Consider the following 13488-nt stretch of genomic DNA (forward strand, 5'->3'; position numbering starts at 1 on the left):
AAAAATTCGTTCTAAAAAAACATCCCCAGCCTTCCTCTTCAGAAGTAGGGTAACTGGACACTCAATCAGTAGTTGCAACTGGTTCCTTTACTTTTATAAAAGAACAGACATTTAGTCATTCACCCACATAAGTATATAAATTTTCTTTTATTAACATAGGACTGGACTAGAGACCATGGTGGTAAAATGTCTCATGTTCAACTTTTGTTAAAGTTCAGGCAGCAAGATATATCTATATATAACAGCTTACAAATTCTGAGTTACTCCATATCTGCTATTGTTTCCTTGAATTAGGCCAAATGATTAGAAACCTGGCTACCTTGGTTGCTTCATTTCTCTCTCTACACAACTGTCATAGCACACCTATACTTTTGCACAATCATATTTTATAACATTGAAGGTTGTTGTAAAAGTGAAACAAAGAACTATCTTTTCACATCCTTAATTTTGTTTCAACTTTGAGCTCCATGTCTGAAATTTTTTTAACAAAGGCCCAGCAAATGATTTTTCTTCACTTCTGAGAAATTAGTGTATTTGGATCTATTAGTTAATGTGAATCCCACCTCTGAAAGTGAATCTATTTTGTTTCAGTAGAATCAGCAATTCATCTTTAACTCAGTAGGACTTTGGCTGATAAATCTAAATCTTCTGTTGCTTCTTCCTTTTGACTGTTTCTTCTCTTTGTATTTGTCATTTATTTTCTCCTACATTAGTTCATTCAAGACTCCTCATATCTTCTGTGAGGTCAGCTGGACTATAATTTAAAGAGATAAGGCAGAAAACTCTCCTAAATTATTTCATATTTTCCTGGATTAAAGGTGAGTATGTAGATAAAATATTCAATGGGTAAATGTGAATAAACATTATAAAAATAACATTTCTAGTACCAAGGCTACTTTTGAGGGACCTGAGGTAATATTTAGGGTTCAATAATTACTTTGTGGAGTAGTCTTGAAATATCGTATACTTGTACATTAGGAAAGTGCCTTCTCCCAGATAGCTCAGTATTCAGCAATGTTTGTACAGAAAACTTTCCTTCCACTTGCAAGTTTTCACCATCCAGTCTCTTACAATTTGCATAATATGGAAAAGTATGTAACACGTGACAGCAAGAGTAAGCCTTAGGCTGTGAAATTTGCACCTCACTCACTAATATTCTTGCAGAACTCTCAGCCTGTATCAATATTTCAAAGTTATAACAAGGTGTCCACCTGCTACTTATGTCGTACCTCAAAAATGTGATGACTCCTGAAATTCTGTAATTTCTTTGTATTGAAATATTTTCAGACATTGATTTACTTATTTTAAAAATAGGAAATAATGAGTTACATAGGTGTGCAGTAATATTTCTCTGGCTTGGAGCAAAATGGAGAAGAGATATTTATCAGGGTGATTTTGAAAATGAATTATTCCTGTTTAAGTGACAAGCCTACATTAGCTCCCCTAATTTGGACTGAAGTCACACATAAATAAATTTTAGCTGCTATTAATAAATGAACTTAATTCACTCTTTCTGTACATGACAGTTTGTTGTTTGTTTATTTGGAGTTTTACTGTTTTCAGGACTTTTAAAAATTTGTTTTCAAGGGTTCTTTGGGGAGGGGAATGTTTCTTTTATATTTTCAATTTAAAATTTTAATTAATTTTTAACAGATTCAATATAGTTTATAGATAAAATTATGAGAATAAAATGATATTCCCTTCTTCTCTCCCTGTCCACCTCCCTCCCCCTCTCCATCCCACCATCCTTCTCTCTCCCTTTCTTGCTTGCTTTCTCATTTTACACTTGGAGATAACATATTTTAAATTTACATAACAATAAAAGGCTTACTTATTCACCAAATGAGAAGTTTAACAAGTAAAAAGCAACCTAGTTTGGCAAGAATATAAGCAATGGCTATACACAGTAATTGAATGGAAAGAAGTGACCATTTCACTTATGTAAAGTGCATTTTAAAGCAATCACAGATCATGAAACTATAGTAGTATAATAGTCCTAACCACTGGTTTGGCAAAGCTAAAAAGCAACATTTTATAAAATTATATTTCCATCAATACTGATACACACAGGTATTTCTTGTTTTGTTTTTATTTTTTTGATGGGCTGATTTTTTTAGATAGAAACTTCTAGCAAATCCCTCCACCCCACTCCAATCAACCTTTTTGTTTCTGCTTTAAAACATAATGCAAAAAAATCCACAAACCCTGCTCTCTGTACCCAAGCCCTTCTATCAGGAAAGCTAGTCTACCTGTGAAGTCTCACACTGTCTTTGTAGTCAGATAACAGTAATAATGACAACAATAATAAATAGAACAAGACAACTGGAAAGTACTATTGGTGTTTACCAACTGATGTTTTTGTTTTGTGCAAGCTGCATGGAAAGGGCAGGAACCTGTGTATTTCAGGGCAGCACTTGAACCACAGAACCCACTGTGGTCATGGAACCAGAGACACCTGGCCCCCCTTCAGAATTCCACTCCAGCCAAGACCTCCACTGCAGTTCACTGGCAATGCTGTGTCTCCTGGATGCTGCTGCCACATCTGTCACACCCACACTTCCCTGCCTCTCCAGACTCTCCTCCCTTAGTGCTCTGGAGTAGAGGAGGAGGGGCACCCCAGGCAGGATGGCTAAGAGTTGGGATATGGAAACTGTGGCCTCATTCTGGCCCCAGGAGCCTTGCCTCCTCATGATCCTGTGTAGGGGCAGGGTGAGCTGGTATTTGCCCTTCCTCTTTTCTTCATCTTTCTTTTGAAAGATGGGCTGTTGACCAGAATTGCTTGTCAATGCTTTCGATAGGATGGAAAAACTTGGTCTAGCCATGGAAGTGGAGGGAGACCAGCAACCAAACAGATGTGGTTTCTGCTCTTGTATATTATTTTTGAGTACTCACAAACTCCATGGTGGAGGCTGTCTCTTGCCAGAAAGTGCATGTTGGGGGCCCTCACCTGCCCTCACATTGAAGCCTCTGTGTCTCGGCCTCAAGACCCCCAGATTCCTTGTGTATTCATACTCGCTTCTCTGCCCTGCCTCATTGCTCCTTGTTTCATCGCCCCTTTCTGATCTGTGTTTACCATATTTTGTGAGCTGGCCTCTGCCTGAGAAAACACCCTGTGCATTGGAAAATACAGGGAAGAACAGAAAAACATATATTGCACTTCAATAAAATTAAAATTTTGTGTAACAAGTGATTCTATAAACAAACCAGAAACACAGTTCACAGAATGGAAGAGTACACAGGGATACTTAAGTTCATGGAGAGGATGTGTATTATAAGAATAATGTATGTGGATTTCAAAAAACATGTTTTGTACCAAAATAAATCCACCTTTTAATTCCATCTTCCACACATTTTAAAGTACTGTCTTACCTGGAAATTATATACTGATAAGGAATTAGTACCTAGTACATAAAAAGAACAATCACTACCCAACAACAACAAAAAACCTGAATTTAAAATGGAGAAAGGTTCAGAATAAACTTTTCTCCAAAAAACATTCACAGGTTGCAAACAAGTACTTGAAAAGATGCTCAGAATCATTCATCACAAGTCTACTTGTGAATTCACATCCATATAAATTACTATAATAAAAATTAAAAATCATTGGCAAAAATCATGGAGAAATCTGATGTTTGTATATTGCTGGTAGTAATGTACAATAGCACAGCCACTGTGGAAAATAATTTTTCAGATTGTTCTTCAAAATTCAAACAGAATTAGATTGTTCTTCAAAATCCAAACAGAATTGTCATGCAATCATGTCATCCAACTCCTTAGTATATACTCAAAAGAATGACAAACATTTTTATATAGACATTCCTGGATGTGTGATTCTCAGGAGCCAAAAGTGGAAAACAAGCCAAATGTGAATCAGCTGATGAGCTGACGCAGTGGAAATTGGCAACAAAGAGCAAGTTAGTGCTCATCCATCACAAGCTGTTGAGTGATCCATCCATTGATGAAAGATCACATATTAGATGATTTAATTTATATACCATACCTTGGATAGACTAATATATTCAAATGCATTCATGGTTTCCAGGAGTTAGTGGGAGGAAGAAATAGAGAATGATGGATAGTTGGTATAGTTTGCCAATGATATTGTAAAATGCAGTAAAATAATAGAACGTTCCCTTATTGTATTAGAGTGGTCCATTTAAGATTTTTTTTAAATGAGATTATCTAAATAATGCAAATTTAGGTCATATTTATGAATGGAAAATTTTCTGTCATTTGCTTTCCAATTAGAAGTATTAACACTTGGCCAAGACCAAAATTTCTTCTTTTGTAAACACACACAGATTCTACTTTCCTCAACTCTCATTTTAAAAATGTTGTTAAATGCTTTGAGAATGATTTATCACCAACAATCTTGTCTTTATTTCCTTGATGATAAGATGATTTAATGAGAAAGATGAGTTGTCTTGCATAAAATAGAAAAGGCTTTCTTCATGCTTGCTACAAACTTGGAGGTTCTTGGTTTAGAGTCAGATGCTCACATTTACACCAGGTCTTCTGTATCTTTAAATACATGTGCAGATACTTCTTTTTTTATTTTTTGACAGGCAGAGTTAGTGAGAGAGACAGAGACAAAGGTCTTCCTTCCATTGGTTCACCCCTCAAATGGCCACTATGGCCAGTGTGCTGTGCTGATCCAAAACCAGAAGCCAGGTGCTTCCTCCTGGTCTCCCATGTGGGTGCAGGGACCAAGCATTTGGGCCATCCTCCACTGCATTTCTGGGCCACAGCAGAGAGCTGGACTGCAAGAGGAGCAACCAGGACAGAACCAGTGCCCCAACCGGGCCTAGAATCTGGGGTGCTGGAGCCACAGGTGGAGGATTAGCCTAGCGAGCCACAGCACCAGCCTGCAGATACTTCAATAAGTTATTCAGATACATATATACTGGAACTAATAATCCTGGACAAAGCATTTTTAAAATTTTATATATTTTGAGAGACACAGAGAACACACACACACACACACACACAGATGAGAGGGAGGGAGGGAGGTGAGTGGAGAGAGAGAGAGGGAGAGAGAGGGAGAAAGAGAGAGAGAAAAGAGGAAGAGGAAAAAGCATGCAGATAGAGAGCACCCATCAACATGTTCACTACTCCAATGTCAACAGCAGCCAGGTTAGGCCAGGCTGAAGCTGGGAGCCATGAACAACTCCCAAATTAGTGGCAAGATCCACCTACATAAACCATCATCTGCTGAATCCCAAAGTGTGCATTTAGCAGGATGTTGGAATTGGAAATGGTGCTTTACGTGGGTTATGCACATCTCAACAAACTTCTAGAAGTCTGCTTCCATGTAAATGGAATGACATTTTTAAAATTTTTAAATGTAAGACATTTTTAAAAACTTAAGACTCACAAAACATTGTTGAATTATTGATATTAATCCAAGAAGTTGCTAAGCTTTGACCTCATCATGTAACTTGCTTGTGGCCCATTGATTTTTGCAAAAAAAAGAAAATATTTGTAGAACAATTTAAAAAATATTACTGTTACTAAAAAATGTTACTGTTGAGAATGATATTGATAAATCTTTTTATTTATTTGAAAGGCAGAGAGAGAGAGAGAGAGACTTCCATCTGCTGATTCACTTCCCAAATGGCCACAATGGCCAGGGCTGGGCTAAGTCAAAGCCAGGATCCAGGAGCTGCTTCTGGGTCTCCCATGTGTTTGCAGAGGCCCAAGCACTTGGGCCATCCTCCACTGTTCTCCTATGCTATTAGAAGGGAGCTGTATCAGAAGCAGAGCATCTGGGACTCAAAAAGGCACCTATTAAGGATGATGGTGCTGTAGGGAGAGGCTTAATCTGCTATGCCACAGTACTGACCATGAGAAATGATACTGGAAAATAGAAGTTCTGGGGGCAGGCATTTTGGCATAGCAATTTAAACCACTGCTTGTGGTGTCTGCATCCAATATATGGAATGCCTGCAATTTAGTTTCACCTCTGCTTCCAGTCAAGGTTCCTCTAAATGCACCTTGGGAAGCACCGAGTGATAACTCAAGTACTTGAAACCCTGCCACCCATGTGTGAGACCTAAATGGAGGTCCCAATGCCTGGCTTCAACCAGGGCCAGTCCTTGATGTTACAGACTGTTGAGGAGTGGACCAGGAGAAAGATCTCTCCTTCTTTCTATATTTTTTTCTTTTGAAATGCAGTTTTAAATTTATGTAATATTTAACAGATTCAATATGATATACATGCAAATCTAATAACACAATAATATAACCTTCTTCCCTCTTTGTCACCCTCCTTCCTTCTTTTTTTTTCAGTTTTTGAGACAACATATTTTAAATTTACATTACAGTAAAAAGGGTTAATACATCACTGAGTAAGAAGTTTAACAAGTAAAAAGCTAAATGTCCCTAGATTAATGGGAATATAAATAATGGCTATGAGCAATTATTGAATGGAAAAAAATGGCCATTTCACTCCAATATAGTAAATGTTTAAGTGATCATAGATCATTCAAACTACAGTAGCACAACATTCTTAACCACTGGTTTTATAAATGTATAAAACAGTTTTACCAAATTATATTTGCAGTGATACTGATACACACAGACACTTCCTTCTTTTTCATTTGTTTTTAAAATTTTCACTCCCACATGTAAGGTAGAACCTGTGTATTTTTCTTTCCAGGTCCAGCTTATTTCCCTCAACATGATGTCTTCCAGGTGCATCCATTTTGTTGCAAATGGTAGAATTTCATTTTTTTATAGTTAATATTCCATTGTGTATACATACCACATTTTCTTTATCCACTCATCTGATGATGGACAACTTGGTTGGTTCCAAATTTGGGTTACTGTGAACAGTCTTGCAGTTAACATGGTGGTTCAGGTATCTCTTTTAGACATTGTGTTCAAGATTTTTGGGTGTATACCCAGTAGTTGGATTGCTGGATCATTTGTCAAGTTTATTTCTAGTATTTCCACACTGTTTTCCTCAGTGGCTTCACTAATTTACATTCCCACCAACTGTGTTTAAGTATTCCCTTTTATCCACATCCTAACCAGCATTTATTAGTCTCTGTTTTTAGCCATTCTAAGAAGAGTGAGGTGATATATCATTGTGGTTTTGATTTGAAATTTCCTGATGGCTAGTGATGTTAAGCCTTTTTTATACATTTGTCAGCCATTGATATTTCTTATTTTGAGAACTGTCCATTGATGTCCTTTAACTACTTCTCAGCTAAATTGGTTTTCTTTTGTTGTTAAATTGCTGATATATTTGGGTTATATTTTGGGTTATTAATTAATTTGGGTTGTAAGTGAAGGACATTTATACATAGACTATGTTCATTATTTTAGCATGTATGTATATATTTAGATGATAACTCTAATTGATTTATCTACTTCACTGACTTTCTAGTTTGCCCTTACAGACACTATCTTGTCTTTCTGTCTTAAATTATTTTCTCCTAGTGCTTTTTCATTTTTGCATAACTTTCTATTATCTTTTCCTAATTTTTAAAACTTTCTTTACTGGTTTTCTTCTTATTTGTGTTCTACTATATTTTTTCATTTCTTCCAGTTAATATTCCCCATTTTTCTATAGACAGAATAAGATCACATTGAATTTTAAGATTTTAATCAATCTTGGAGACTAATGAAACAGTATTTATTATTTCCATCTGCATTTAACATATGATTCAAGTGGTTGTTCAAATTAAGCACCCGAAATTTAAAGCCCATAATGATTTATCTGGATACAATAAGTGGCAGAAATTAGGTATAATCCCAAGTTTCTTCTTTCTAAGTCTGCTACTCCTCTTTGTAATTATACAGAAAAGAAATTTGTCTAGTGTTCACACTAGATGAATAAAAATGGAAGAAGCAGTTGAACCCAATGGAAGGAAGTTTAAGAAGAAAAGGACAGATTTGAAGAGGAACATTATTGGCATGGATAGGAAAAATGCTTTAAAATGTTCTTTCTCCCTTTTTATTTATTGTTATTATTTTTTATTTCTTTTTTGTTGTTGTTCTTTACTTTCTGTGTTCCTTTCCCCTCTTTTCCTTTTATTTTTTTCTATTTTCTCATTCTTTCATATCCTCTAAACTTTGTTTTTTATTTTCTCTTCACCTTTACTTTATAAATTTTTTCTTTAATCTTATTTTCTTTCCTCCTTGTTTTCATTCTCCTTTTTCACCTCTCTCTCTCTCTCTCACTCTCTCTCTCTCTCTCGCTCTCACATACACACACACACTTTCATTCACCTCTAGGTAATACAGTCTACTTCCTATGTATTGATCTTTAACTATATCAACCTCAGTAGACTTTCTGACTTTGATGCCGGAGGATATGACAGAATATAAAAAGATCAGAACCCTCAAACCTGATTTTTCTCCTTTGACTTGAATATGACTCAGGCTTACAATCCAAATGAAAGCTCACTTGGATGGGAAAATGTGCTTTCCCTCTGGATCTCCCAATGAAAGGAGCCGCTGAGAGCCGCCATAAAATGGCCTTAATAAAACAGTCCTGGGAAATGGGGAGTAAACTAAGTTCACAGAGAAAGCAGATAGCTACTAGCCAGAGATAAGGGCTACTACCCAGAGATAGGGGCTACTACCCAGAGATAAGGGCGACAGAACATCCTGGTATGCACATAAGCCCCCTCCCCTGTGCTTGTTCAAGCTTAACAAAGAAACCGAGAGACACGTAGGGCACGTAGCCACCCCTTTCTGCTCTTCAAGGACCCCCTCCCCTTGTCCAAGCTTAGACACGTAGGGCACGTAGCCCCTGTTTCTGTTCTCTCCTCCTCCTCGACGACCTCCTCCCATTGTAGTTACCCAATAAACTTACGCCACCTATGGTATGTTAATTTTGTGGTTTTGCCCCTTAAAAGCTGTGTGAGATAGCTGCTGGGGCTCCTCTCGCTTGCTTGCTGCTTGCAGCAGTAGGGGGCCCATTTGCGCAAATGAAATAAAAATTACCTCCTGCTCTATTGCATCATCTGGTCTGGAGTCTGTGTTTCTGGGGTCGTCACAAGAGGACACCACTTTTGGGGTCCTACATTTGGGGGCTCGTCTGGGATTTGAGGGACCCCAGACTCCCACACTCCATCGGCCTGACGGAGGTAAGTTTGCTTACTTGTGTATTATTGTAATTGTGGTTTGTACTGTTTGTCTTTGTCTGCCAGGGTGATGTGGAATCCGTCCTGGGGCGGTTTGTACTGTTTGTCTTTATGTCCCCAGGACCAAGTGCTATCTGCCTTCCCTCTTGGACACATTCCAGGCAGGGCCCTGGTACAAGAAGGAGGCAGAACTACATGAGACTCAGCTACACTGCCTTAGTTCACAGTCATGCTCAAGTTTAAATCCAGACTTCTAGGAATAGGACTTGAAGAAAAAATAATGTAAGCAGCCAGCATGAGATGGTCTCAGGGCTCCCCTCCCCCCTGCCCTTTCAAAAGGTGTGAATGTTCCCAACTTCAAAGGAAGACCCTGAAGAAATACACAATCTCTTAGCCTGTGGTGCCTTTTCCAGTTCTCCCCTTGCAGCCCATGCCAGTAACCACCTTTGCAGGACCTGGATGTGTCTTCATGTAACACAGCAGCAGGCAGTGGGATGGCCTTTTTCTTGGTCAGAAACACAAGTCATAACATTTGGCCTATATGAGCAGAGGGATATGCTCTGGCATACACTGGTCAATGAACCTGTGTACCATCTGAGTGGAAACATAGTACCTGAGACACAATATTATGATTCTATTTGGGTTGTCATGTACACATCTATAAGCAGCAATTCAGGATGAGGAAAGGTAGCAACTCCTTAAGTCTAAGAAATCTGCTCTTCCACATTTCTTTCCAAATGTGTAACTAACTGTAAAGTAAATCATTAATTTATACATGTATTTATAAAAACATTGATACCACAAAGACAGTCATACTTTTTTTAAAAAAATCACTTCTGCTGATTAAAACACTATTAAATCAAACCTTTATTGCTATTATCCCATATAATTATAATTCCTATACTTTTCTTCATCCTGAATTATTTCCTATAGATGTATACTTGACAACCCAAATAGAATCATATTATTATGTCTCAGTTCCAAGCTGTAAAAAATACAATTCAACCTATTTTTCTTTAATCCTCATCAAGACATTTACATACATATATACATCCATTTATAATATAAAATAATATTTGGCCATATAATGAATTGAAATAATCTTTGGGTTTTTAATTAGATTTTATTTCTTTGAAAGTCAGAGATACAGTGATGGAAGGAGCTTTAGAGAGAAAGATCGTTCACCAGCTGGTTCACTCTCTAGATGGTCACAATAGCCACAGGTAAGCCAGGCCTGAATCCAGGAAGCAGGAACTTCTTCCAGTTTCAAACATGGGTAGGAGGAGCTCAAACACTTAGCCATTTTCTGTTGCTTTCCTGGGCCATAGGCAGAGACATGGATTGGAAGTGGAGTAGCTGGGACATGAAACAGTGCCCACATGGGCTGTTGGCATTGATGGTCACAGTGCCAGACCCAATCTTTGGGTTTTAGATACACTTAGTTTTAGAACCCCAAATGATGATTTCACTCTAAGCCTTAGGAAATATTTTATGCTATACTACACTGACTTAAATAAATGAATCATGCATATTAGTAAATTTTTACTATGCAGAAGCAATACAGTTAGCACATAATTACATTACTAATCATAGATTGATAATTATAAATTTAAGAAAAGTCCTATGGCCATATATGGAGATGAATAAGTAAAGTCTAAGAATCATATTTGTGGGCATCTGGCCAATAGTTAAGAAACCAGTTAGAATGGCTTCATCCCAAATCAGAAAACCTGGATTTGATTCCTGCAAGGGGCTCCTGATGGCAAATTCTTGTTATTGTGCTCTCTGGGAGTGAGCAGGTGATTCTGAGGTGGCTGATTCCTTGCTGCACATATGGCAGACCAAGACTGGTCTACTGGCTCCTGGCTGTATCCTGGGACAGCATTGGCCAGTGAAGTAATTTTGTGAAATAACTATTAGATGGGATATCTCTCTTCCTTTATCTCACCAATCTAAAATAATTTTTAAAAAATGAAAGAAGTATGTTTCATGTTTTAACATCAGTAAAAATTATGCTGAAAGATGTAAGTAGCAATGGACAGTTCTCAGAATTCCCAGGTGATTATCTCCCTCTTCTCCTAATCCTAATGCAGATATCATGTCTATAAAATGTAGTTAATCAATCATGAAAAAATGTGAACTGTTCATGTTAAATACATACACATTCATGAATTAAATACATGCTCATGAATATTCAACAACTAAAAGCAATAGCAAGAAAGAATTACTGATGTTTGAAGCAGTTAAAGAAGGATAAGTTGGGGCAGGCATTATGGTGCAGCAGGTTAATCCACCACTAGAGACAACTACTTCCCATCTCAGAGTGTCATTTTGAGTCCTAGAAATTCTGTTTCCAACCCAGCTTCTTGATAATGTAACTCGCAATGAAGTAGGTAATGATTTAAGTACTTGAGTTCCTGCCATCCATGTGAAAGACCTGGATAGAGTTTGAGGTTTTGACTTCAATGTGACTCAAACTCAGCTGTTGGAGGCATCTGGGAGTTAACCAGCAGATAGAAATGAGATCTCTCTCTCTCTCTCTCAATTCAAATAAATAATTGAGAAAAGAAGAACAAAAATTATAAAATAAGTCTTTCTAGGAATAGTATCAGAAATAAATGGATATCATATTTGGATCTACCCACTATAGTTTTTCTAATAGCCTTTAAGCATAAGGAAAAGTTTTGTATGAACTTTTATAAAGGCATAAGACACAAAATCAACATATGAAAGCAGAAGTATATTTATACACCAGTAATGATCTTAATGAAAGAAAAATCAAGAAAGAAATTGTATTCATAATAGCCACAAGAGTTATATACTCAGGAATAAACAATTAATTAATTAAAAGAGTTACACAATGGAAAATATGAATTATTGATGAAAGAAATAATCAAAATCACAAAATGAATTGGAAGAATTAATGTCATTAAAAGTCCATAGTCTCCAAAGCAATTTACAGGTTCAATGCAATCCCTGTCAAAATAACAATATTAGAATTAGAAGAATTAATTAGAAGAAACAGTGCTAAAATTCATATAGAACCATAGTCATAGGATAGCCAAAGTGATCCTGAGGAAAAAAGTCAATTAGGTGCTGAGGAGCTGCAGAGGGCAAGAAGCCCAGCATCCCAGGTTACTGCAGGCCCTGCAGCTTGTGAGTCCCAGAAAGCAAGCACTCTGATCAGCCCCAGCCTTCAGTGGCCCGCCCCTCACACCCAAATTTGTATCCCTGTTACCTGTTCTTGTCTCCAGCTGCTACACCACTTTCACCAAGCAAACAGGAGCAACTGCCCTTGGTCTGCTTCACCAGCCTTGGCACCTTTGTGGTAACCAGTGATTTAATCCTATTTGTTGGTCAATGCCTTGGCTCAATAGGCTAATCCTCCGCCTCTGGTGCCAGCACACCGGGTTCTTGTCCCGGTTGCCCCTTTTCCAGGCCAGCTCTCTGCTGTGGCCAGGGAGTGCAGTGGAGGATGGCCCAGGTGCTTGGGCCCTGCACCCCATGGGAGACCAGGAGAAGCACCTGGCTCCTGGCTTCAGATCAGCGTGAAGTGCTGGCTGCCGCACGCCATTGGAGGGTGAACCAACGGCAAAAGGAAGACCTTTCTCTCTGTCTCTCTCTCACTGTCCACTCTGCCTGTCAAATAAATAAATAAATAAAATAAAAAATAAAATAATCCTGTTTGTCATTTTCACACCTGATGGAGGAGCTGAAGAGAAACTCGCCCTTCTGAAATGGGAAGGTAAAACCTTCATTGCTGAGACTTCTGGCCACTCTCACCACCCCTCAAGCCTAAGGATAACCCTGTAGATGAACGACTGGTTTCCAGTCGACCTCCCAACAGGGCGTTTCCAACCTCTGAGTGCACAATCTCTGTAACCAAGCAACACTCCAGAACACAGGTGCACATGCGCCCTCTAGCGGTCAATGGCTGAGCGTGCACACAGAAGTTTGGAGGCAATGGGTGCTCCATGTGCACTTGCAAGGTTTCTATCTCTCAAACAGGCTGGATTTTGTTGCTTGCAAATGTCAGTGGAATTTGAGTGTTGAGGTCATTAGGAAAGTAACACTCGTGCCTGTGGGAAAGCAGTCTGTACTGGACCAGGACTACAGTGGAGTGCAATTTCAGGATGCCAAAGGCCTAATCTAAGTAAACTTTTAAAATCCTTCTCTCTAAATCCCCTTATTGCTCTTTATTCCCCCTCCACGTCCCTTTGAGTCCTAGTTGGTTTCAATGGGACTTTAACAGATGGTAAAACAAAATCATTTTGCGTGATTTCAGAAACTGTGACCATATGTGTCAACAAGTGTGAACTTGGGACAAGAAATCAACACAGATTTTCCAGAAGTAATGAAACCACCGTTCTTTGTGCCTCTTACTCCTCTCATT

The 13488-nt window shown here is 38.2% G+C and overlaps 1 pseudogene across 1 annotated transcript in view; it reads left to right on the plus strand.

Moving 5' to 3' along the window:
• LOC149119463 (uncharacterized) overlaps positions 1-13488 on the plus strand; it is a 271925-nt pseudogene that overhangs the window by 135096 nt on the left and 123341 nt on the right. The window contains exon 3 of the transcript XR_016228693.1: positions 6694-6701. The product of XR_016228693.1 is annotated as an uncharacterized LOC149119463 (transcript). The remainder of the gene's footprint in view (positions 1-6693; positions 6702-13488) is intronic.

This window comes from Oryctolagus cuniculus, chromosome Y (assembly GCF_051225735.1).
Source record: "Oryctolagus cuniculus isolate XC-2025 breed Fujian yellow rabbit chromosome Y, ASM5122573v1, whole genome shotgun sequence".
In the NCBI taxonomy this organism is placed as follows: Eukaryota; Metazoa; Chordata; class Mammalia; order Lagomorpha; family Leporidae; genus Oryctolagus; species Oryctolagus cuniculus.